Genomic DNA, 23,811 nt, shown 5'->3' with positions numbered 1-23,811 from the left:
ACCGTTCACGGCCATACCACCCTGAAAAGGCCCGATCTCGTCCGATCTCGGAAGCCAAGCATGGTTCGGCCTGGTTAGTACCTGATTGGGAGACCGCTTGGGAATACCAGGTGCTGTGAGCATCATACCCCTTATCTTTTTCGACATTTCATGGGTGTCCATCTGCAAGAGCAGTACCGCTCACGGCCATACCACCCTGAAAAGGCCCGATCTCCTCCGATCTCGGAAGCCAAGCATGGTTCGGCCTGTTTAGTACCTGATTGGGAGACCGCTTGGGAATACCAGGTGCTGTGAGCAGCATACCCCGCATCTTTTTCGACATTTCATGGGTGTCCATCTGCAAAAGCAGTACCGCTCACGGCCATACCACCCTGAAAAGGCCCGATCTCGTCCGATCTCGGAAGCCAAGCATGGTTCGGCCTGGTTAGTACCTGATTGGGAGACCGCTTGGGAATACCAGGTGCAGTGAGCATCATACCCCGCATCTTTTTCGACATTTCATGGGTGTCCATCTGCAGGAGCAGTACCGCTCACGGCCGTACCACCCTGAAAAGGCCCGATCTCGTTCGATCTCGGAAGCCAAGCATGGTACGGCCTGGTTAGTACCTGATTGGGAGACCGCTTGGGAATACCAGGTGCTGTGAGCATCATACCCCGCATCTTTTTCGACATTTCATGGGTGATCTATCTGAAATCCAGATCAAATTCTGGATTTCAGATAGATCAGTTGTCATCATGCACCTTTTACCAAGACTGGACCTATAGTAGGACTTAGATGGAGAGCTATCTTAAAAAGAACATGTCCTCATTACTTGGGGGAGAAACAAAGGATCCAAAATCACTCAGAGCTGTCAGGAGTGGTTGGATTGCCTTTCCTGGCATGACGTCACGATAACTATCAGCTGTCACTAATTACGTGATTAGATTATTTTTGGTATTTAAGCATTATGATTTTCTGTGGACGCGGTTGGATCGACTGGTTAAGTTCTGGTTTCGTTTCCTGTTAATCCTCGTAGTAATTGCTGTTTCCATTGACGCCACGCCGCATGTTCAGTTCGTTTGTAATGAGTGGTCAAGCCAAGTTGTTTAAGTTATGTTACCCCGTTTATTAAATCAACCAACAAGAGCTACAGATCTGCCTCACCTTTCCAATTACTTCGGCGACTCTGCATCTGGGTTCAACTTACCCTACGATCGCGTCGCACTACGCGGCGAAATCGTAACAGCACGATCCAACCATTATGGACCCAGCGGAGCGCCACCCACGCTCGCGCCGACGCACTCGGCGACGCAAACCATCCACCTCGAAGACACCGGACTGCTTGGAATGTATAAGAAACCCCTCAGAATCGTTTAGGAATTTTGTAATGGACACACCGTGGTGCGGGGCTCTCAGGCACATCATTTCTAGAGATGAGCCACAGCTGGTAGAAGAGTTAGAGCCGCAGCGTACTCATACGCCCCACCACTGCTATGCACGTCGCCCTGGGAAGCCTTTACCGTTTCATCATGATGCCCAGGTGCGTACAACCACCAGAGAGCGCCCAAGTTATCTTATGCCTATGCCCAGAGGAATTGATTCACCATGGAGGGAGCCTGAAGATTCTGGTGAGGAGGACACCCGTTGAGGAAGTTCCCCACGGCCAGCAGCGTGGCCAGGATCTTCTTGAAGGTCCGGTTGCCGGCCAGCTGCTCCATGCCCAACTTCAGGTCAAACAGGGGCTCGGCGATCTCCTGCTCGAGTGCCTCATAGTTGAGTTTGAAAGACCACAGCTGCAGGCGGGGGGTCAAGGCGCTGACGGAAGCCAGGCCCGAGAGGAATTCCTCGGCCGTCCCCAGGGGAACGTCGGGATTGGCCGAGCGAGCCTCGCGGATCTTCTGCTTCTCCTCCTCTGTGGGCGTCATGCTCAGGATCTTCTCCACACCCTCCTTGTTGATGGCAAAGTCGTCAAAGTTGAGGATGGCGCTCTTGATGACGTGAACGGCGGGCAGGACCGTCATCCCGATGTTGATGGCGGTGCTCCGCTTGGAGTCCAGAACCAGGATCTCGGACTTTTTGCTCTCTGGCGCTTTCTTGGCCCATGGCGTCTCTTTGGCCCTGGACTCAAAGAGGTGCTCCAGCTTCCCCATGTCCACTTGGACCTTGTCCAGTGACGCCAAAAATAATCTAATCACGTAATTAGTGACAGCTGATAGTTATCGTGACGTCATGCCAGGAAAGGCAATCCAACCTCTCCTGACAAGAGCTTCAAATAAAGACAATTTGTCGGTCTTTCGGGAACAGATTTTCTTGAAAAATAACCCTTTCGCTATGATTTCTAGAATTTTACTGACATAATGCAAGTGCATTCGCAGCTAGCCCTCAGAGATAAAATGAGTTGGATTTCCATCTCCAACAATACCAGCCGATATGTTATTTGAGGTTCTTGATCTGAATGAATTAAATGACCTCCGGTATGCAGTACAACTGTAGAGCAATTACTTTAAATTATGTTCATTCTTTTGTCCCCCGCCTGGTGCCCGTAGATAGCTGGCATAGGCCTTAGCACCCCCCGTGACCCTTGTGAGGATAAGCGGTTGAGAGAATGAATGAATGAAAGAATACTAAACAATGTCTTTCACATGACGATCATTTATACCAGTGTTTTTCAACCTTTTTTGAGCCACGGCACATTTTTTTACATTGGAAAAATTTGTGGCACACCACTAACCAAAGATTTTACAAAATGACACTCTGTATAGTATATTTAATTACAATATAATTTCTCAATTTATTTATACTCAGTCAGTGTGAAACCTGGGCCTGTTTAGATGAACACAAAGCCGATATCCTGGCAGGAATAGTAGAAAGACACACACGAAGCTCTTCTTCAACAGCTCTCAGTCTCTCTCTGTTTTTAGTTTTTATAGCAGTTAGGCTTGAAAAGCTCAGCTCACACAGATATGTTGTGGAAAATGGGAGCAATGTCAGAACAGCTTTGTTGGCCAGAATGGGGAACTCCTTGGCAGCAGTCAACCAAAAACTGTCCAAAGGAAGATCAGCAAATCTTAGTTTTAAACCACGATCCTGTCTCAGTTCAGTTAGTTCCTCCTGCTCTTGTAAAGTCATGTCCTTTCGAACAACTGATGCCGAGCTGTATGGGTCCCTAACCCAGTCAAAGCATTCAGTGGAGGCTGAAGAGAAATAAAATGACAACTTCTCCTCAAGACTTTTCAAATGTTTACCTATTACTTCAGACAGTGCAGCAGTGTTGCTTTGCTGTTTGTCTGTGAGTGGGAACATCTCCAGGTTGGCACGTTGCACATGTTGTTGCCAGAGGTGCACCTTTAAACGGAATCCATTTATTTTATCTGTGCTTGTAAGCAGGTTTTCATTTCGGCCCTGCATCCTTGTGTTCAGTTCATTAAGATGATGAAATATATCAGCCAGGTATGCCAACTTTGCGCACCACTCATCACTTGCAAACTGATTTGAGTAATCAGACCTCTCATTTGTCAGAAACATTTTAAGTTCCTCTCGCAGCTCATACACACGGGTCAGCACCTTACCGCGCGACAACCATCGGACCTCCGTATGGAGCAATAAGGCTTTATGCTCCGCTCCCATTTCCTCACACAGAGATGCGAATATACGGCTTTTCAGAGGTCGTGTCTTCACAAAGTTCACCATGCGCACCACATCGTCCAACACAGGAACCAGTTCTACTGGTAAAGTCTTCGCAACGAGGGCCTCACGGTGCAAAAAACAGTGCGTAATAATCAGATCTGGGTTTCTTTCCTTCACTCTACTCACGAAGCCTTTGGTGCGCCCGACCATGGCTGCAGCTCCATCAGTGCACACACTTGTGCAGTTTTCCCACGTAAGTCCTCCCTGGTCAAGATATTCCGATGTGACCCGAAAAATTTCCTCTCCAGTTGTTTTTTCTGGCAGTGTCTTGCAAAATAGGAAGTTTTCTCTAATGGCATCACCATCCACAAAACGCACATTGGCCAAGAGCTGAGAATGTCCACTAATATCCGTAGACTCGTCAACTTGCAACGCAAATTTCCTACTGATGCGTATCTTTTCCAAAACATGGCTTTCGATGTCTGTAGACATGTCATCAATACGCCTGGCAATTGTGTTATCAGAGAGCGGGACTTTATCTATGTCTTTAGCCGCACCAGGGCCGAGCATCTCGTTGACAATGGCTTTACAGGCAGGTAGTATTAATGTCTCTGCCACAGTGTGCGGCTTTTTTGATTTAGCAACAAGTTCTGCGACTAGGTAACTAGCTTTGAGCGCTTTCTCATTTACCTTTGTGGTTTTTCTCATAAACGTTGCCTGTTTCTCTGTGTTTACATGCAGGCGAACAAAATAGTCTATCGGCTTGTTTTGAAGCGACGGGTGTTTCGTTTGGAGATGGCGTTTAAGCTTGCTTGGCACCATGGCGCTGTTGGATAGCTTCTCGCCACACACCAGGCATAACGGAATAGGTGTCGTCTCATCCCCGGTGAAAGTAAATCCAAACGAAAGATAGCTTTTACTATATTGCCTTGAGCTCACCGTCTTTGCTTTGTTTTCTCCACCACTCATACTAGGGCCTTTATCCGGGTCAGAATCTTGTCCAGGGCGCAGTTCGGAGTTTGCAGTTGTCCTTTTTAAAAACTTCTCCATGACTGTCACCACGGTGCATCACTAATTTTCTTGGCGGAACGTGTCAATCAACTACGTGTTGCCACACGGACAAATATTACATTACGCTGCCAGCCTTTGCAGCACGGACATTGGACAATGACATCATATTTGCAGAAATCTATTAATAAATGTTAATTTAAAAAAAAGGATATTGGATAATTTCTCACGGCACACCTGAGGATCTCTCACGGCACACTAGTGTGCCGCGGCACAGTGGTTGAAAATCACTGATTTATACTAAACAATTACTATTAGTTTAAGCATGTGAAACTATGATAAAATATGATTTGGATTTTACAGCATGTTTTCGTAACCTGTTTTATGTTTATTTATATAAACAATAGACACCTTGTAAAGCATTGCTGTTGCTTCACATGTATTTCTTAGGGGCCTAACATTCAACCACATCTAAGCAGCAGTACTTGTAGACTTGCATTCTGTGAAGCGCAAAGTGTCCTTCTGTTCTAAAGAGACAGAACAGCAAGAAAAGGACTCTGTGCAACCTTCTTTACTCTGTAACAGCGGGATGATGCTTTTTGTGTAGAAAGGATGGAGTACAAAGTGTAAGCGAATGAGTGGAAAGTACTGCAGACAATGTATGACTGTTTTTTTCTATTTTTTTTCCGTGCAGTTGAGGAGTGTAGTTTGCAAGATCCAGCATGCCAGTACTATTGAATGCTGGGTATTTTGCTGAGCCTTCTTTAAAAATTACTTCTCTTATCATGTAAAAGTAGTGATATCTGAACAGACAGAAGAATAGTCAGTCATTTTCTTCTTAAAAAAATAAAAATAAAATACTTGTGGTTGCTAGAGTTATACAGTAAAAAAGGGGTGTGTGCATGTGGTGGTGGAGCAATATAATTTTAGTTTCAGTGAAATGAAAAATCTACAATAGTGTTCCAATAAATTGGTGGTTATTGAAGTGCTATACCAATTGAATGTAATTTCTGGTAAAATTCTGTAGCTCCAGTGTTTAACCATAAATCCTATGTGATTTTTTGTTTTACAGTATAAAATGTGAAAACACTTATAAATCCCATTTAAATTCAGTGAATTCATTTAGTTGTGCTGCCACTACAACATTGCACCCAATCAGTTAGTCTTTAATTGAATCTGATTACCAGTCGATTTGAATTGAATGACTTGACCCCGCTGAGATATTTTCTCTAAAAGAATAATGGAGTTGCTTATTTGACTATTTAGTATTGTTATTTTGTTATCTTTTTGCATTTGGTGCTTTTTTTAAACATCTACTACTTTACATTATAATTGCTTGATCTGAGGTAGTTGGGTTGTAAAGGTTTAAATCAAAATTCAAAGTACGGTAATACACATATATACACACGATGCAACAGATGTGCAGTCCATTTGCAGCGTCCAGAAGTAAAACAACATGTGAAAATTGAGTGTATAGAGTGCAAAAAGTCTTACTGCAATCAAGCTGACTTTACTCCTTTGTTATTATTGCTGACTCAAAGACAAATACCAATTTGGCCTGAAATGCACAAAAGTAAACATAGCTGTATATATTCCTGCCTTTTCCCCCCTCTTTTATAACCTGAATATTCCAACTGACTTTGAATAATGTCAAATCCCAATTGATTTGGGTAGCAGGTGTAGAAGGTCGAATTAATACTTTAGCTCATGGGTGTCCATCTGCAAGAGCAGTACCGCTCACGGCCATACCACCCTGAAAAGGCCTGATCTCGTCCGATCTCGGAAGCCAAGCATGGTTCGGCCTGGTTAGTACCTGATTGGGAGACCGCTTGGGAATACCAGGTGCTGTGAGCATCATACCCCGCATCTTTTTCGACATTTCATGGGTGTCCATCTGCTAGTGCAGTACCGCTCACGGCCATACCACCCTGAAAAGGCCCGATCTCGTCCGATCTTGGAAGCCAAGCATGGTTGGGCCTGGTTAGTACCTGGTTGGGAGACCGCTTGGGAATACCAGGTGCTGTGAGCATCATACCCCGCATCTTTTTCGACATTTCATGGGTGTCCATCTGCAAAAGCAGTACCGCTCACGGCCATACCACCCTGAAAAGGCCCGATCTCGCCCGATCTCGGAAGCCAAGCATGGTTAGACTTGTTTAGTACCAGATTGGGAGACCGCTTGGGAATACCAGGTGCTGTGAGAACCATGCCCCGCATCTTTTTCGACATTTCATGGGTCTCCATCTGCTAGTGCAGTACCGTTCACGGCCATACCACCCTGAAAAGGCCCGATCTCGTCCGATCTCGGAAGCCAAGCATGGTTCGGCCTGGTTAGTACCTGATTGGGAGACCGCTTGGGAATACCAGGTGCTGTGAGCATCATACCCCGCATCTTTTTCGACATTTCATGGGTGTCCATCTGCAAGAGCAGTACCGCTCACAGCCATACCACCCTGAAAAGGCCCGATCTCGTTCGATCTCGGAAGCCAAGCATAGTTCGGCCTGGTTAGTACCTGGTTGGGAGACCGCTTGGGAATACCAGGTGCTGTGAGCATCATACCCCGCATCTTTTTCGACATTTCATGGGTGTCCATCTGCAAAAGCAGTACCGCTCACGGCCATACCACCCTGAAAAGGCCCGATCTCGCCCGATCTCGGAAGCCAAGCATGGTTAGACTTGTTTAGTACCAGATTGGGAGACCGCTTGGGAATACCAGGTGCTGTGAGAACCATGCCCCGCATCTTTTTCGACATTTCATGGGTCTCCATCTGCTAGTGCAGTACCGTTCACGGCCATACCACCCTGAAAAGGCCCGATCTCGTCCGATCTCGGAAGCCAAGCATGGTTCGGCCTGGTTAGTACCTGATTGGGAGACCGCTTGGGAATACCAGGTGCTGTGAGCATCATACCCCGCATCTTTTTCGACATTTCATGGGTGTCCATCTGCAAGAGCAGTACCGCTCACGGCCATACCACCCTGAAAAGGCCCGATCTCCTCCGATCTCGGAAGCCAAGCATGGTTCGGCCTGTTTAGTACCTGATTGGGAGACCGCTTGGGAATACCAGGTGCTGTGAGCAGCATACCCCGCATCTTTTTCGACATTTCATGGGTGTCCATCTGCAAAAGCAGTACCGCTCACGGCCATACCACCCTGAAAAGGCCCGATCTCGTCCGATCTCGGAAGCCAAGCATGGTTCGGCCTGGTTTGTACCTGATTGGGAGACCGCTTGGGAATACCAGGTGCTGTGAGCATCATACCCCGCATCTTTTTCGACATTTCATGGGTGTCCATCTGCTAGTGCAGTACCGCTCACGGCCATACCACCCTGAAAAGGCCCGATCTCGTTCGATCTCGGAAGCCAAGCATAGTGCGGCCTGGTTAGTACCTGATTGGGAGACCGCTTGGGAATACCAGGTGCTGTGAGCATCATACCCTGCATCTTTTTCGACATTTCATGGGTGATCTATCTGAAATCCAGATCAAATTCTGGATTTCAGATAGATCAGTTGTCATCATGCACCTTTTACCAAGACTGGACCTATAGTAGGACTTAGATGGAGAGCTATCTTAAAAAGAACATGTCCTCATTACTTGGGGGAGAAACAAAGGATCCAAAATCACTCAGAGCTGTCAGGAGTGGTTGGATTGCCTTTCCTGGCATGACGTCACGATAACTATCAGCTGTCACTAATTACGTGATTAGATTATTTTTGGTATTTAAGCATTATGATTTTCTGTGGACGCGGTTGGATCGACTGGTTAAGTTCTGGTTTCGTTTCCTGTTAATCCTCGTAGTAATTGCTGTTTCCATTGACGCCACGCCGCATGTTCAGTTCGTTTGTAATGAGTGGTCAAGCCAAGTTGTTTAAGTTATGTTACCCCGTTTATTAAATCAACCAACAAGAGCTACAGATCTGCCTCACCTTTCCAATTACTTCGGCGACTCTGCATCTGGGTTCAACTTACCCTACGATCGCGTCGCACTACGCGGCGAAATCGTAACAGCACGATCCAACCATTATGGACCCAGCGGAGCGCCACCCACGCTCGCGCCGACGCACTCGGCGACGCAAACCATCCACCTCGAAGACACCGGACTGCTTGGAATGTATAAGAAACCCCTCAGAATCGTTTAGGAATTTTGTAATGGACACACCGTGGTGCGGGGCTCTCAGGCACATCATTTCTAGAGATGAGCCACAGCTGGTAGAAGAGTTAGAGCCGCAGCGTACTCATACGCCCCACCACTGCTATGCACGTCGCCCTGGGAAGCCTTTACCGTTTCATCATGATGCCCAGGTGCGTACAACCACCAGAGAGCGCCCAAGTTATCTTATGCCTATGCCCAGAGGAATTGATTCACCATGGAGGGAGCCTGAAGATTCTGGTGAGGAGGACACCCGTTGAGGAAGTTCCCCACGGCCAGCAGCGTGGCCAGGATCTTCTTGAAGGTCCGGTTGCCGGCCAGCTGCTCCATGCCCAACTTCAGGTCAAACAGGGGCTCGGCGATCTCCTGCTCGAGTGCCTCATAGTTGAGTTTGAAAGACCACAGCTGCAGGCGGGGGGTCAAGGCGCTGACGGAAGCCAGGCCCGAGAGGAATTCCTCGGCCGTCCCCAGGGGAACGTCGGGATTGGCCGAGCGAGCCTCGCGGATCTTCTGCTTCTCCTCCTCTGTGGGCGTCATGCTCAGGATCTTCTCCACACCCTCCTTGTTGATGGCAAAGTCGTCAAAGTTGAGGATGGCGCTCTTGATGACGTGAACGGCGGGCAGGACCGTCATCCCGATGTTGATGGCGGTGCTCCGCTTGGAGTCCAGAACCAGGATCTCGGACTTTTTGCTCTCTGGCGCTTTCTTGGCCCATGGCGTCTCTTTGGCCCTGGACTCAAAGAGGTGCTCCAGCTTCCCCATGTCCACTTGGACCTTGTCCAGTGACGCCAAAAATAATCTAATCACGTAATTAGTGACAGCTGATAGTTATCGTGACGTCATGCCAGGAAAGGCAATCCAACCTCTCCTGACAAGAGCATCAAATAAAGACAATTTGTCGGTCTTTCGGGAACAGATTTTCTTGAAAAATAACCCTTTCGCTATGATTTCTAGAATTTTACTGACATAATGCAAGTGCATTCGCAGCTAGCCCTCAGAGATAAAATGAGTTGGATTTCCATCTCCAACAATACCAGCCGATATGTTATTTGAGGTTCTTGATCTGAATGAATTAAATGACCTCCGGTATGCAGTACAACTGTAGAGCAATTACTTTAAATTATGTTCATTCTTTAGTCCCCCGCCTGGTGCCCGTAGATAGCTGGGATAGGCCTTAGCACCCCCCGTGACCCTTGTGAGGATAAGCGGTTGAGAGAATGAATGAATGAAAGAATACTAAACAATGTCTTTCACATGACGATCATTTATACTAAACAATTACTATTAGTTTAAGCATGTGAAACTATGATAAAATATGATTTGGATTTTACAGCATGTTTTCGTAACCTGTTTTATGTTTATTTATATAAACAATAGACACCTTGTAAAGCATTGCTGTTGCTTCACATGTATTTCTTAGGGGCCTAACATTCAACCACATCTAAGCAGCAGTACTTGTAGACTTGCATTCTGTGAAGCGCAAAGTGTCCTTCTGTTCTAAAGAGACAGAACAGCAAGAAAAGGACTCTGTGCAACCTTCTTTACTCTGTAACAGCGGGATGATGCTTTTTGTGTAGAAAGGATGGAGTACAAAGTGTAAGCGAATGAGTGGAAAGTACTGCAGACAATGTATGACTGTTTTTTTCTATTTTTTTCCGTGCAGTTGAGTGTAGTTTGCAAGATCCAGCATGCCAGTACTATTGAATGCTGGGTATTTTGCTGAGCCTTCTTTAAAAATTACTTCTCTTATCATGTAAAAGTAGTGATATCTGAACAGACAGAAGAATAGTCAGTCATTTTCTTCTTAAAAAAATAAAAATAAAATACTTGTGGTTGCTAGAGTTATACAGTAAAAAAGGGGTGTGTGCATGTGGTGGTGGAGCAATATAATTTTAGTTTCAGTGAAATGAAAAATCTACAATAGTGTTCCAATAAATTGGTGGTTATTGAAGTGCTATACCAATTGAATGTAATTTCTGGTAAGATTCTGTAGCTCCAGTGTTTAACCATAAATCCTATGTGATTTTTTGTTTTACAGTATAAAATGTGAAAACACTTATAAATTCCATTTAAATTCAGTGAATTCATTTAGTTGTGCTGCCACTACAACATTGCACCCAATCAGTTAGTCTTTAATTGAATCTGATTACCAGTCGATTTGAATTGAATGACTTGACCCCGCTGAGATATTTTCTCTAAAAGAATAATGGAGTTGCTTATTTGACTATTTAGTATTGTTATTTTGTTATCTTTTTGCATTTGGTGCTTTTTTTAAACATCTACTACTTTACATTATAATTGCTTGATCTGAGGTAGTTGGGTTGTAAAGGTTTAAATCAAAATTCAAAGTACGGTAATACACATATATACACACGATGCAACAGATGTGCAGTCCATTTGCAGCGTCCAGAAGTAAAACAACATGTGAAAATTGAGTGTATAGAGTGCAAAAAGTCTTACTGCAATCAAGCTGACTTTACTCCTTTGTTATTATTGCTGACTCAAAGACAAATACCAATTTGGCCTGAAATGCACAAAAGTAAAACATAGCTGTATATATTCCTGCCTTTTCCCCCCTCTTTTATAACCTGAATATTCCAACTGACTTTGAATAATGTCAAATCCCAATTGATTTGGGTAGCAGGTGTAGAAGGTCGAATTAATACTTTAGCTCATGGGTGTCCATCTGCAAGAGCAGTACCGCTCACGGCCATACCACCCTGAAAAGGCCTGATCTCGTCCGATCTCGGAAGCCAAGCATGGTTCGGCCTGGTTAGTACCTGATTGGGAGACCGCTTGGGAATACCAGGTGCTGTGAGCATCATACCCCGCATCTTTTTCAACATTTCATGGGTGTCCATCTGCTAGTGCAGTACCGCTCACGGCCATACCACCCTGAAAAGGCCCGATCTCGTCCGATCTTGGAAGCCAAGCATGGTTGGGCCTGGTTAGTACCTGGTTGGGAGACCGCTTGGGAATACCAGGTGCTGTGAGCATCATACCCCGCATCTTTTTCGACATTTCATGGGTGTCCATCTGCAAAAGCAGTACCGCTCACGGCCATACCACCCTGAAAAGGCCCGATCTCGCCCGATCTCGGAAGCCAAGCATGGTTAGACTTGTTTAGTACCAGATTGGGAGACCGCTTGGGAATACCAGGTGCTGTTTGTTTGTTTGTTTTGTTTTTGCACTACAAGCGCCTGAGGATTGCCCTCAGATAGCGCTAGAGCTGCCACTGGAACGCGGATTATTTCATCCGGGGGGTAGTCGGAGGTGAGGGGCAGTCAAATGTCTCCGGCTGGATGAAAAACGTAGGGTGCCACGGTCCTTGTTGGCAGCTCTGAGTGGTATTTGTTGGAATTCGCAGGCCGCAGCGAGCGGCCTCTCAGGAGACACCACGTGAAGGTTTCCAACTTTGTCTCCCACCAGGTGCTGTGAGAACCATGCCCCGCATCTTTTTCGACATTTCATGGGTGTCCATCTGCTAGTGCAGTACCGTTCACGGCCATACCACCCTGAAAAGGCCCGATCTCGTCCGATCTCGGAAGCCAAGCATGGTTCGGCCTGGTTAGTACCTGGTTGGGAGACCGCTTGGGAATACCAGGTGCTGTGAGCATCATACCCCGCATCTTTTTCGACATTTCATGGGTGTCCATCTGCAAAAGCAGTACCGCTCACGGCCATACCACCCTGAAAAGGCCCGATCTCGCCCGATCTCGGAAGCCAAGCATGGTTAGACTTGTTTAGTACCAGATTGGGAGACCGCTTGGGAATACCAGGTGCTGTTTGTTTGTTTGTTTTGTTTTTGCACTACAAGCGCCTGAGGATTGCCCTCAGATAGCGCTAGAGCTGCCACTGGAACGCGGATTATTTCATCCGGGGGGTAGTCGGAGGTGAGGGGCAGTCAAATGTCTCCGGCTGGATGAAAAACGTAGGGTGCCACGGTCCTTGTTGGCAGCTCTGAGTGGTATTTGTTGGAATTCGCAGGCCGCAGCGAGCGGCCTCTCAGGAGACACCACGTGAAGGTTTCCAACTTTGTCTCCCACCAGGTGCTGTGAGAACCATGCCCCGCATCTTTTTCGACATTTCATGGGTGTCCATCTGCTAGTGCAGTACCGTTCACGGCCATACCACCCTGAAAAGGCCCGACCTCGTCCGATCTCGGAAGCCAAGCATGGTTCGGCCTGGTTAGTACCTGATTGGGAGACCGCTTGGGAATACCAGGTGCTGTGAGCATCATACCCCGCATCTTTTTCGACATTTCATGGGTGTCCATCTGCAAGAGCAGTACCGCTCACGGCCATACCACCCTGAAAAGGCCCGATCTCCTCCGATCTCGGAAGCCAAGCATGGTTCGGCCTGTTTAGTACCTGATTGGGAGACCGCTTGGGAATACCAGGTGCTGTGAGCAGCATACCCCGCATCTTTTTCGACATTTCATGGGTGTCCATCTGCAAAAGCAGTACCGCTCACGGCCATACCACCCTGAAAAGGCCCGATCTCGTCCGATCTCGGAAGCCAAGCATGATTCGGCCTGGTTAGTACCTGATTGGGAGACCGCTTGGGAATACCAGGTGCAGTGAGCATCATACCCCGCATCTTTTTCGACATTTCATGGGTGTCCATCTGCAGGAGCTGTACCGCTCACGGCCATACCACCCTGAAAAGGCCCGATCTCGTTCGATCTCGGAAGCCAAGCATGGTACGGCCTGGTTAGTACCTGATTGGGAGACCGCTTGGGAATACCAGGTGCTGTGAGCATCATACCCCGCATCTTTTTCGACATTTCATGGGTGTCCATCCGCAAGAGCAGTACCGCTCACGGCCATACCACCCTGAAAAGGCCCGATCTCGTCCGATCTCGGCAGCCCAGCATGTGTCGGCCTGGTTAGTACCTGGTTGTGAGACCGCTTGGGAATACCAGGTAATGTGAGCATCATACCCCGCATCTTTTTCGACATTTCATGGGTGTCCATCTGCTAGTGCAGTACCGCTCATGGCCATACCACCCTGAAAAGGCCCGATCTCGTCCGATCTCGGCAGCCAAGCATGGTTCGGCCTGTTTAGTACCTGATTGGGAGACCGCTTCGGAATACCAGGTGCTGTGAGCATCATACCCCGCATCTTTTTCGACATTTCATGGGTGTCCATCTGCTAGTGCAGTACCGCTCATGGCCATACCACCCTGAAAAGGCCCGATCTCGTCCGAACTCGGCAGCCAAGCATGGTTCGGCCTGTTTAGTACCTGATTGGGAGACCGCTTTGGAATACCAGGTGCTGTGAGCATCATACCCCGCATCTTTTTCGACATTTCATGGGTGTCCATCTGCTAGTGCAGTACCGCTCACGGCCATACCACCCTGAAAAGGCCTGATCTCGTCCGATCTCGGGAGCCAAGCATGGTTCGGCCTGGTTAGTACCTGATTGGGAGACCGCTTGGGAATACCAGGTGCTGTGAGCATCATACCCCGCATCTTTTTCGACATTTCATGGGTGTCCATCTGCTAGTGCAGTACCGCTCACGGCCATACCACCCTGAATAGGCCCGATCTCGTCCGATCTCGTCCGATCTAGGAAGCCAAGCATGGTTCGGCCTGTTTAGTACCTGATTGGGAGACCGCTTGGGAATACCAGGTGCTGTGAGCATCATACCCCGCATCTTTTTCGACATTTCATGGGTGTCCATCTGCTAGTGCAGTACCGCTCACAGCCATACCACCCTGAAAAGGCCCGATCTCGCCCGATCTCAGAAGCCAAGCATGTTTCGGCCTGGTTAGTACCTGATTGGGAGAGCGCTTGGGAATACCAGGTGCTGTGAGCATCATACCCCGCATCTTTTTCGACATTTCATGGGTGTCCATCTGCAAGAGCAGTACCGCTCATGGCCATACCACCCTGAAAAGGCCCGATCTCATCCGATCTCGGCAGCCAAGCATAGTTCGGCCTGGTTAGTACCTGATTGGGAGACCGCTTGGGAATACCAGGTGCTGTGAGCATCATAACCCGCATCTTTTTCGACATTTCATGGGTGTCCATCTGCAAGAGCAGTACCGCTCACGGCCATACCACCCTGAAAAGGCCCGATCTCGTCCGATCTCGGAAGCCAAGCATCGTTCGGCCTGTTTAGTACCTGATTGGGAGACCGCTTGGGAATACCAGGTGCTGTGAGCATCTTGCCCCGCATCTTTTTCGACATTTCATGGGTGTCCATCTGCAAGGACAGTACTGCTCACGGCCATACCACCCTGAAAAGGCCCGATCTCGTCCGATCTCGGAAGCCAAGCATGGTTCGGCCTGTTTAGTACCTGATTGGGAGACCGCTTGGGAATACCAGGTGCTGTGAGCATCATACCCCGCATCTTTTTCGACATTTCATGGTGTTGGGTTTGTTCTGTTTTACTATTATAATAGTTATATTAAATTCATTTCTTTATTAAATCATTCTCTTTCTTTTCTCTGTATTAATTCATTACTTTGTTAAATCATTCTCTTTCTGTTTTTCAAAAGTGTTGAGGTCACACCAAGTCATCTTTAACCTAGACAGCCTGTTCCAAGATGGTTATACAAACAATCCACCCAATCTGGGTCCTTGAGATTTGGTGGGCCCTTGGTGACGAGGACAGGGCTATTCGGACAATAACAAGAATATTGTTATCGTTATGAAACCGTACACTTCGGGTTTTTCTGTATGTAACGATTATATGATTATGATTATATTATATGATTCTTAGGTCAAGGAGGTTGTATAATTACTCTAATCTACATGTTGTTAGGTCTAGTCCCTGTTTTTGTTATTAGTAAAATACTTTGATTGTTATTGTAGTCCCAGATGTTGTTTTTACTCATACGTGATGGAATGATCAACAACTCTGTAACTTGTGACCATAAGAATGGGACGAAAACGTCTATTCGAGGAGACGTTCGGAAGTCGTAAGGTGACGCTTGCTGTAATGCTCCCCTCCGGAGGCTTTTTATCTGTTGTATCCATTTCTATTTAATTAAATGTCAATAATTGAATAAGATGTCTTCCTGCAGTTATTGATAATTACGGACGAAGGTAATTATTAATGAACCTGACATTTTGGTCCTTCTGAGCCATGGAGGTCAATATACCGGAGCGAGAACCCAGGCACTGCTGTTCGACATCTGGTAAGTGACCGTGCGCACGGCGTCTTCAAAACCCTTGGTGGGCCGGAGTTTTCGACGGGGGCGCCTGGATTCTCGGCGGTTGAAGACTTTTCCTGCTGGAGGGAGACATCTGATGGATCTCGGGTAAGTCCACATTAATGTCTGCATGTTGTGAAGGTGTTTCCAAATGCGTTAAAGGGACATTGTATGTGAGGTCCATTGTTGGGCTGGTTTCGCGTCCTGGGTGACGGCGATAAAACCCTGTGTTTATACTAGTCAATGGCAGGTACGGTGGGGCACTTTGCTGGAAAGTGTCCTGTGTCTCAGGGGTAGGCACGAATATATTGTACTAGAGGTACAATATTGGGGCCGGGGAGTGTCCTGTGTCTAAAGGGTAGGCACGAATATACGTTGTATGGTGTTTGTGTGGTTTCTGCAGTAAAATTAGGAAAGGCCTAGGAGATACAGTCGATACAGTCGAATAGATAATAATAATATTAATAATAATAATAAATAATAGAGTTAACTGTGTGAGGCACACGAACTCACTACAAAAAAAAAAATAAAAGTAAAATATGGGAAACACGTGTTGTAAGGCGGGTTTGGATGACGATCCAAAAAATACGTCTAACTTGTAAGGATTGGAAAAAATTGGAAAGACAAAGCGCTTTAAAAATATTACACAGCTATATTTATGGATAAATAAATATGGGTTTGCTGGCCAGCTTAAAATGCATAAAATGCAGGATAATATATGCACTAATGCATAGAGGTAATATACATATATAAATAATATGCGAGTGGATAAAAGTGTAACAGCTTGTTCCACAGACACTAATGGAGGTAATATACATATATAAATAATATGTGAGTGGATAAAAGTGTAACAGCTTGTTCCACAGACACTAATGGCGAAATAAGGCCGGGGAGAAGTTAAAAAATACTATTTTGGGAAAATAGTGGGGGCTCCCTCGGATAACGGGGATATATTTAAGACCGTGGCGGCGGGAAAGTACTGTTTGGTAAGGAAAAAATAGCGGGGCCTCCTCGGCTGACGGGGAAAATATTTACCGAGATAGGTGACGGGCGCGGAGGAAGTTTAACAAAAATAAAGGGAGCTAGAAAATTAATGGGGACACTGGTATTTGATTTGGTTAATCCGGGTATGACGTTTTGTGATTACAATAAATTGGGTTTTTTTGTGATGCTTGGGCTTGTATAACAACAATTAGAATGGTTATTTCCAAGTGCTGGTGGTGCTTTGTTAATATAACCTATATGTACTGTCAATTTACAGCAATGTGATGGCTTATTGCAGCTTGGTTTTTGATCCCGTCCGCTAACGGGAAGATGGTGTTTAAAAAGACAAAAGAATATATACAAAATGATCATTTAAATTTTAGCAGGGAATGTCACCTGTGTTTTTATTATGCTCTAGACTTGCCAAAAAATGTGTCGACTGCGGGGGAAGCGTTTCTGGTGCAGCGGCTGCTGATTAGATGGGAGTGAAACATGTGGGCCGCGGGGCAGACGATTTAACTGTGTTGGGCTTTCGGGAGCGTTCGGACCGTGTAAACGACTAAAATTTTGTGATCCCTTCCGTGAAGACATTATAATAATAATAATTGGCCTTGGGGGTGCTGAAGCAAACTTGAGGGCAGAAAATGGGTTTTTGCCATATTGTTGTGCTTGCAGCATACATATTCTGGATATATGGGGTCTTGGAAAAATATTGTGATGTAGTTGAATATCGGAAGAGGGGTTAATTTGACGTTTTAATGGTTGTCTTCTCTAAAAAGCGTTGTATTTGGGCACAGGGAAAAAGCTGGTTTGTAAACATAAGATAACAATGCTGTTTTCGCAGCAAGAGTGGAGGTCATAGTTAACGGCTAATTGCGTTTTCTGTTTGGACTTTTCAGAATAAGAACAATACATGGGCTGCAAGAAATGCAAGGTTATGCGAATGCTTTCGCATTGATATTTTGGGTTTTAAAATGAAATGTATTAAGAGGATAGAAAAAATCTGTTCAGTAAAAGGTTGATTTGGTAAAAAGCTTTGGATTTGGGAAATAGACCAAAATAGTCATTTTTGAGCAATTGTGGATTTCAAAGGGCTCTTAGTTAAAGGAAACTAGCTTTTGGAGGATAAAATAATATTAATACTATTTCAGAATTTTTTGATTATTCAAAATACTTTAATCCAGGAGGTTGGCTGTTTAAAAGAAAAAAAGGCCAGGATGACAAAATTTACAATATTATGGTATATTGGTGACGATAAGGTTTTTAAAACATTAAAGTTTGTAATTAGGAATTGTCTAACAAAAGGTTGATTTCTCTCATTTAATTGTTGTAGATTTTTGTTTTGGTAACAGGCTATGGGAAATGACTCTTGTCTTAAGTAAACATCATATGAGGTGATTTACAAAGTATAGTAGGTATTGAATTATTTGGCTGATTAACGACATCAGATGGGAAATTTACAATGCAATAGTGGCATGATAAAATTCATGGCATTCATCCAAATAATTAGGTGAATTGTAAATAAAATAATTGGTTTAGGATGAGCATATTTTCCCTAAGAATGGAGTAACATGGAATGTTTTTCAAAGTGCACTTGAAAGAACATTGTCTGTTGTCCTGGCAGGAGGAAATATGCTTTGTCACAGGTCATATTGATGACTTTAAGGATATTACGGATTGGATAAGCATTGGTCAATTGATACAACCAAATAACGTTGCTTTTACGGCATTAAGGGCATGCAAATTGGTGAGAACTTTAGCAACGATGGGGTTAATACGCCTGAATGTTACAGTGATAACGAGTGACAATAACAAGCTTAGATAAGGGAGGGAAAGGAGAAATTCTCCAAATTCCAGAATCTGGCTTAGAAACAGGTTATGTTAGTCGTTTTGGGTTTTTGACAGGATGTGGTAGTACATTAATTCTGGGAAATTTTGGGAAATTGGGGACCCCATATCTAAAACAAGTTTGAGACAAATGTGTAAATAGGCTCTATTTGGCGCTGGATGCACGAATTCTAGTGGGGCCTTTCATGTTTTGAAACAAGTGACGCTTTAGGTAGATGGGTTGTCTATGAACAAAATGGGATGGGGGAAATTCGCTTACAAATTCGGCGTGTTATCTTGGTTCATAGAATTTGGAGTCAAGGCGACGTAATAAAGGCCATAGGCGTCATGTTGTATAAAATAGGCGTGGATGAATTTGTTTTACAAATGGGGGAGATTATTTTATCACCTGGGGGAAAAAAAAAAAAAAAAGTGGAAACAAAATTGGATGGCCGCATTAAAAGGTGATTGGCATGCTATTAAAGGGAATTGGGATTTTCCAAAAACATGATAGGGGGCCATTAGGTCATGGCGGCTGTGAAAATAAAAACCTTAGATGTGAAACTATTGCCACCTCAATTCGGGGAACAAACAGCTAAATTGATAGCATTTAAAAGGATATAACTTTGTGTGAAACTTGAAGGTAATTTTTTTACAAACGGTTAAAATGCTAGAGTGGGGGTGTGTATATTAAAGGATCTACTAATGAATGCGGGGTGGATCCAGACTTTCCGGAATGTGGGGTATTCATGGCGTCCTCGAGAATTTGTGGATTTTCTCCGGGTACTCCAGTTTACTCCCACAAAATGAAATTATGGATGCTAGACTGGTTGAACACACTAAATTCTTCTTTTTATGAGTGTGAGCGTGAATGATAGTTTGTCTTTTTGTGTTTTTTGATTGGCAGACCACCGAAACATAATCTATCAATAAAAGATCAATAAAGAAAATAATTTGGGCTTGAGTCAAGGGAAGACCTATGTCTCGACAAGGGGGAGGTGGCCTTGCTACAACGGCACTACAAGGCTTAGGGTTTAAATCTATATGCATACCCACATATCCATTTCAAAAAATACATATAGATTTTATTTTATTTTTATTAGATCATATGGATATCATTCCACGATATGGAATTCCAGAAACTATTTATAGTGATAATGGCTCCCATTTTGTTAATATAATAGTTGTCTACCATCCACAATTGGCGGACCTTATATGAAGTCCTGTTTGGTAGACCTTACAAATTGTTATTATTCACTACACAATGACAATTGGATGATGAGGCGAATCTATCAGAAAAAAAAAAAAACGCACACACCAAATTTAGACTATCAGAGGGAGATTTTGCTTGTCAACAGGAAACGGACGAAGCGACGGTGATTCTTGAAGACTGGATGCTGATAAGCAGCATAAAAGAAGAAACATCGGAGCAACGCAAAGTGGGAGGGTCCTTGTTACTGAAAGGGGACACGGATGCACCTTTCCCACAGTAAGAAGGTTGTCTAAATTGAAACGTTTCAAGAGGATAACTCCCTAAACAAAGACAAAAAGTCATGTTGAAAACAATTATTGCTTTTGGGGCAATGAGATTAATGATGATTGTGATTCTATTCCTTTCCACAGTAGGGTTGTTTTCTCCAGTTGGAGAAAAAGGCGGAGGCGTTTCAATTGAGGATACACCTTCTTACGGGAGGGTAAACCGAGAAACATACACATTTACATTTAATTAACATTACCTACTAAATCAAATTTCCAAAATGAAAATATATATTTGGACTCGGCGACGTCCCGGTTGCCATACAAAGGGGCAATCTATGGTGAGAAATATGTGTGGTACATTAACAGCAAAAAAATTGAAGATTGGGAAAAGCCTTGTTGCAGAAATTGGTCAAGATTGGAAAGCTTGGACTGACATATTAACCTGTGAAATTTATTTCTGAAACAGGGATTTCCCAAACGGGGGATAATTGGGCGCTGTTAATGGAGTGTAAAGAAGGCAAGCACTATGTGGAGCTACTTTGGTAAAAGGGTGGTCTCAATTGAAACATTGAGGGGACGGGTAAGATAAACTTTCTGACTTAATAAGATACGGGAAACACCAATATTAATTGAAAAGATTATTGCTCAGCAAGCAATACCATAAAACTATAGGGAACTCTTTTATATTGGGTTTGACGTCTCCATATGGTTTCAATTGAGACTAAACCATCTTACAAAAGATTAGGATAAACTACCAGACAAGGGAAAATACGATGGGATCTAACAACTCCCTCAATCACCATTCATTTGGGGAAAAGTGTTTTTACAAATGAAAAAACGTGTCCTACTTGGCAAGAAAAAATATTGAAGCAGTGTTTATCCTGTTACGCGGTAAATAGGAAGTCAATTTTTCCACTGTTTAATCATTTTACCTGCTTAAACCTTACAGGGCATGGTCTGAAGCTGGGGGCGATAAATGAGACGTGGTGTACCGGCGTTCTAAAACAAACTACACCCCTGATACCACGTTCTGGCCTATGGTGGCGGGGTGGTAGATAAATTATACGACTCCTGCCGAAACGCGGCAGGACTAGGTACTTTGGTCTCACTGCTCTTACCGGTGTCTGTTTTTCCATCCACAGTGGAGGAGATACAATTGGCGGCTCATAATTCGGAGGTGAAGGGTCGACCCTCCCGACATCGTCGAGAGGCATGGAGGGAAGGAGATCCAACATACATTGATGCGATTGGCATCCCCCGGGGCGTACCAGATGAGTATAAGCTGGCTAATCAGATCGCAGCAGGTTGGGAGTCTATCTTCCTTCTAATCACCCCAAACAAAAATGTGGATAGAATAAATTACTTACATTACAATGTTCAAAACTTGGAAATTATACTGAACAGGGATTTGTGGCCATGAAGGAACAACTGGCAGCTACCAGTCTGATGGCGTTCCAGAATCGCATAGCGGTGGATATGATCCTTGAAACAGGGGGCGTGTGTGCAATGTTTGGAAAACAATGTTGCACCTTCATACCGAACAACGCGTCACCCAGTGGATCTCTCACCAGGGCCATTACTGGCCTGCAAACACTGAACCGCAATATGCAAGAGCACTCTGGAGTAGATACGTCCGCATTGTCAGATTGGTGGGATAAGACCTTTGGAAAATCTAAAGATTTGGCTACATCCTTCGTGGTTACTATAGGCACAATTACCGCTATCCTAACATTGTGTGGGTGATGTAGTATCCCCTGTTTGCGCTCCTTGCTAAGCCGACTTATAACTACTGCAATTGCCCCTACAAATTCTAAAGTACATGAGTTGTATCTTATGGGACGGTTTGGGGAAAGCAGTGAGGTCCAGGAGTACGGTAAATCCGAGGACCAATTGGACGAATATAATTATGTTTTTTCTCTTTCAGACCAGCCATGGGAGTAAGGAGTAGGCGGATAAAATCGCAGTCACCGACATTTCCATTTAGTGATTACTAAGAAATGACTAATAACATACATATTATAAAAACGGGGGAATGTTGGGTTTGTTCTGTTTTACTATTATAATAGTTATATTAAATTCATTTCTTTATTAAATCATTCTCTTTCTTTTCTCTGTATTAATTCATTACTTTGTTAAATCATTCTCTTTCTGTTTTTCAAAAGTGTTGAGGTCACACCAAGTCATCTTTAACCTAGACAGCCTGTTCCAAGATGGTTATACAAACAATCCACCCAATCTGGGTCCTTGAGATTTGGTGGGCCCTTGGTGACGAGGACAGGGCTATTCGGACAATAACAAGAATATTGTTATCGTTATGTAACCGTACACTTCGGGTTTTTCTGTATGTAACGATTATATGATTATGATTATATTATATGATTCTTAGGTCAAGGAGGTTGTATAATTACTCTAATCTACATGTTGTTAGGTCTAGTCCCTGTTTTTGTTATTAGTAAAATACTTTGATTGTTATTGTAGTCCCAGATGTTGTTTTTACACATACGTGATGGAATGATCAACAACTCTGTAACTTGTGACCATAAGAATGGGACGAAAACGTCTATTCGGGAAGACGTTCGGAAGTTGTAAGGTGACATTTGCTGTAACGCTCCCCTCCGGAGGCTTTTATCTGTTGTATCCATTTCTATTTAATTAAATGTCAATAATTGAATAAGATGTCTTCCTGCAGTTATTGAAAATTACGGACGAAGGTAATTATTAATGAACCTGACAGTGTCCATCTGCTAGTGCAGTACCGCTCACGGCCATACCACCCCGAAAAGGCCCGATCTCGTCCGATCTCGGAAGCCAAGCATGGTTCGGCCTGGTTAGTACCTGATTGGGAGACCGCTTGGGAATACCAGGTGCTGTGAGCATCATACCCCGCATCTTTTTTGACATTTCATGGGTGTCCATCTGCAAGAGCAGTACCGCTCACGGCCATACCACCCCGAAAAGGCCCGATCTCGCCCGATCTCGGAAGCCAAGCATGGTTCGGCCTGGTTAGTACCTGATTGGGAGACCGCTTGGGAATACCAGGTGCTGTGAGCATCATACCCCGCATCTTTTTTGACATTTCATGGGTGTCCATCTGCTAGTGCAGTACCGCTCACGGCCATACCACCCTGAAAAGGCCCGATCTCGTCCTGTCTCGGCAGCCAAGCATGGTTCGGCCCGTTTAGTACCTGATTGGGAGACCGCTTGGGAATACCAAGTGCTGTGAGCATCATACCCCGCATCTTTTTCGACATTTCATGGGTGTCCATCTGCAAGAGCAGTACCGCTCACGGCCATACCACCCTGAAAAGGCCCGACCTCGCCCGATTTCGGAAGCCAAGCATGGTTCGGCCTGGTTAGTACCTGATTGGGAGACCGCTTGGGAATACCAGGTGCTGTGAGCATCATACCCCGCATCTTTTTCGACATTTCATGGGTGTCCATCTGCTAGTGCAGTACCGCTCACGGCCATACCACCCTGAAAAGGCCCGATCTCGTTCGATCTCGGAAGCCAAGCATGGTGCGGCCTGGTTAATACCTGATTGGGAGACCGCTTGGGAATACCAGGTGCTGTGAGCATCATACCCCGCATCTT

The 23,811-nt window shown here is 44.9% G+C and overlaps 2 non-coding genes and 34 pseudogenes across 2 annotated transcripts; all 36 read left to right on the top strand.

Annotated features, from left to right (window-relative positions):
* The first annotated feature begins 3 nt into the window (after positions 1–3).
* LOC144185032 (5S ribosomal RNA) lies at positions 4–122 on the top strand (annotated as a pseudogene).
* A 56-nt stretch (positions 123–178) lies between these two features.
* Positions 179–297, top strand: LOC144189291 (5S ribosomal RNA; annotated as a pseudogene).
* A 56-nt stretch (positions 298–353) lies between these two features.
* LOC144188993 (5S ribosomal RNA) lies at positions 354–472 on the top strand (annotated as a pseudogene).
* Positions 473–528: 56 nt separating this feature from the next.
* Positions 529–647, top strand: LOC144189054 (5S ribosomal RNA; annotated as a pseudogene).
* A 5,703-nt stretch (positions 648–6,350) lies between these two features.
* Positions 6,351–6,469, top strand: LOC144187803 (5S ribosomal RNA; annotated as a pseudogene).
* A 56-nt stretch (positions 6,470–6,525) lies between these two features.
* On the top strand, positions 6,526–6,644 carry LOC144182704 (5S ribosomal RNA). Its single transcript, XR_013324744.1, has one exon. It is a non-coding gene; the product is annotated as a 5S ribosomal RNA (ribosomal RNA).
* A 56-nt stretch (positions 6,645–6,700) lies between these two features.
* Positions 6,701–6,819, top strand: LOC144183479 (5S ribosomal RNA; annotated as a pseudogene).
* Positions 6,820–6,875: 56 nt separating this feature from the next.
* Positions 6,876–6,994, top strand: LOC144185020 (5S ribosomal RNA; annotated as a pseudogene).
* Positions 6,995–7,050: 56 nt separating this feature from the next.
* On the top strand, positions 7,051–7,169 carry LOC144188289 (5S ribosomal RNA; annotated as a pseudogene).
* Positions 7,170–7,225: 56 nt separating this feature from the next.
* LOC144183478 (5S ribosomal RNA) lies at positions 7,226–7,344 on the top strand (annotated as a pseudogene).
* Positions 7,345–7,400: 56 nt separating this feature from the next.
* Positions 7,401–7,519, top strand: LOC144185009 (5S ribosomal RNA; annotated as a pseudogene).
* Positions 7,520–7,575: 56 nt separating this feature from the next.
* LOC144189290 (5S ribosomal RNA) lies at positions 7,576–7,694 on the top strand (annotated as a pseudogene).
* A 56-nt stretch (positions 7,695–7,750) lies between these two features.
* On the top strand, positions 7,751–7,869 carry LOC144187464 (5S ribosomal RNA; annotated as a pseudogene).
* Positions 7,870–7,925: 56 nt separating this feature from the next.
* On the top strand, positions 7,926–8,044 carry LOC144190371 (5S ribosomal RNA; annotated as a pseudogene).
* A 3,423-nt stretch (positions 8,045–11,467) lies between these two features.
* LOC144187801 (5S ribosomal RNA) lies at positions 11,468–11,586 on the top strand (annotated as a pseudogene).
* Positions 11,587–11,642: 56 nt separating this feature from the next.
* LOC144182587 (5S ribosomal RNA) lies at positions 11,643–11,761 on the top strand. Its single transcript, XR_013324741.1, has one exon. It is a non-coding gene; the product is annotated as a 5S ribosomal RNA (ribosomal RNA).
* A 56-nt stretch (positions 11,762–11,817) lies between these two features.
* LOC144185717 (5S ribosomal RNA) lies at positions 11,818–11,936 on the top strand (annotated as a pseudogene).
* Positions 11,937–12,262: 326 nt separating this feature from the next.
* LOC144189096 (5S ribosomal RNA) lies at positions 12,263–12,381 on the top strand (annotated as a pseudogene).
* A 56-nt stretch (positions 12,382–12,437) lies between these two features.
* Positions 12,438–12,556, top strand: LOC144185716 (5S ribosomal RNA; annotated as a pseudogene).
* A 326-nt stretch (positions 12,557–12,882) lies between these two features.
* On the top strand, positions 12,883–13,001 carry LOC144189633 (5S ribosomal RNA; annotated as a pseudogene).
* A 56-nt stretch (positions 13,002–13,057) lies between these two features.
* On the top strand, positions 13,058–13,176 carry LOC144189288 (5S ribosomal RNA; annotated as a pseudogene).
* Positions 13,177–13,232: 56 nt separating this feature from the next.
* On the top strand, positions 13,233–13,351 carry LOC144191465 (5S ribosomal RNA; annotated as a pseudogene).
* Positions 13,352–13,407: 56 nt separating this feature from the next.
* LOC144183787 (5S ribosomal RNA) lies at positions 13,408–13,526 on the top strand (annotated as a pseudogene).
* Positions 13,527–13,757: 231 nt separating this feature from the next.
* LOC144191826 (5S ribosomal RNA) lies at positions 13,758–13,876 on the top strand (annotated as a pseudogene).
* Positions 13,877–13,932: 56 nt separating this feature from the next.
* On the top strand, positions 13,933–14,051 carry LOC144190918 (5S ribosomal RNA; annotated as a pseudogene).
* A 56-nt stretch (positions 14,052–14,107) lies between these two features.
* On the top strand, positions 14,108–14,226 carry LOC144189623 (5S ribosomal RNA; annotated as a pseudogene).
* A 56-nt stretch (positions 14,227–14,282) lies between these two features.
* LOC144186714 (5S ribosomal RNA) lies at positions 14,283–14,411 on the top strand (annotated as a pseudogene).
* A 56-nt stretch (positions 14,412–14,467) lies between these two features.
* LOC144186859 (5S ribosomal RNA) lies at positions 14,468–14,586 on the top strand (annotated as a pseudogene).
* Positions 14,587–14,642: 56 nt separating this feature from the next.
* On the top strand, positions 14,643–14,761 carry LOC144189910 (5S ribosomal RNA; annotated as a pseudogene).
* Positions 14,762–14,817: 56 nt separating this feature from the next.
* On the top strand, positions 14,818–14,936 carry LOC144190703 (5S ribosomal RNA; annotated as a pseudogene).
* A 56-nt stretch (positions 14,937–14,992) lies between these two features.
* On the top strand, positions 14,993–15,111 carry LOC144187620 (5S ribosomal RNA; annotated as a pseudogene).
* A 7,865-nt stretch (positions 15,112–22,976) lies between these two features.
* LOC144188199 (5S ribosomal RNA) lies at positions 22,977–23,095 on the top strand (annotated as a pseudogene).
* Positions 23,096–23,151: 56 nt separating this feature from the next.
* LOC144190680 (5S ribosomal RNA) lies at positions 23,152–23,270 on the top strand (annotated as a pseudogene).
* A 56-nt stretch (positions 23,271–23,326) lies between these two features.
* Positions 23,327–23,445, top strand: LOC144186798 (5S ribosomal RNA; annotated as a pseudogene).
* Positions 23,446–23,501: 56 nt separating this feature from the next.
* LOC144183097 (5S ribosomal RNA) lies at positions 23,502–23,620 on the top strand (annotated as a pseudogene).
* Positions 23,621–23,676: 56 nt separating this feature from the next.
* LOC144190533 (5S ribosomal RNA) lies at positions 23,677–23,795 on the top strand (annotated as a pseudogene).
* Positions 23,796–23,811: the final 16 nt, after the last annotated feature.

This window comes from Stigmatopora nigra, unplaced genomic scaffold, assembly GCF_051989575.1.
Source record: "Stigmatopora nigra isolate UIUO_SnigA unplaced genomic scaffold, RoL_Snig_1.1 HiC_scaffold_24, whole genome shotgun sequence".
Lineage (NCBI taxonomy): Eukaryota > Metazoa > Chordata > Actinopteri > Syngnathiformes > Syngnathidae > Stigmatopora > Stigmatopora nigra.
Note: the sequence above shows the minus strand (reverse complement) of the source record. Positions and strands in the feature narration are given on the sequence as shown.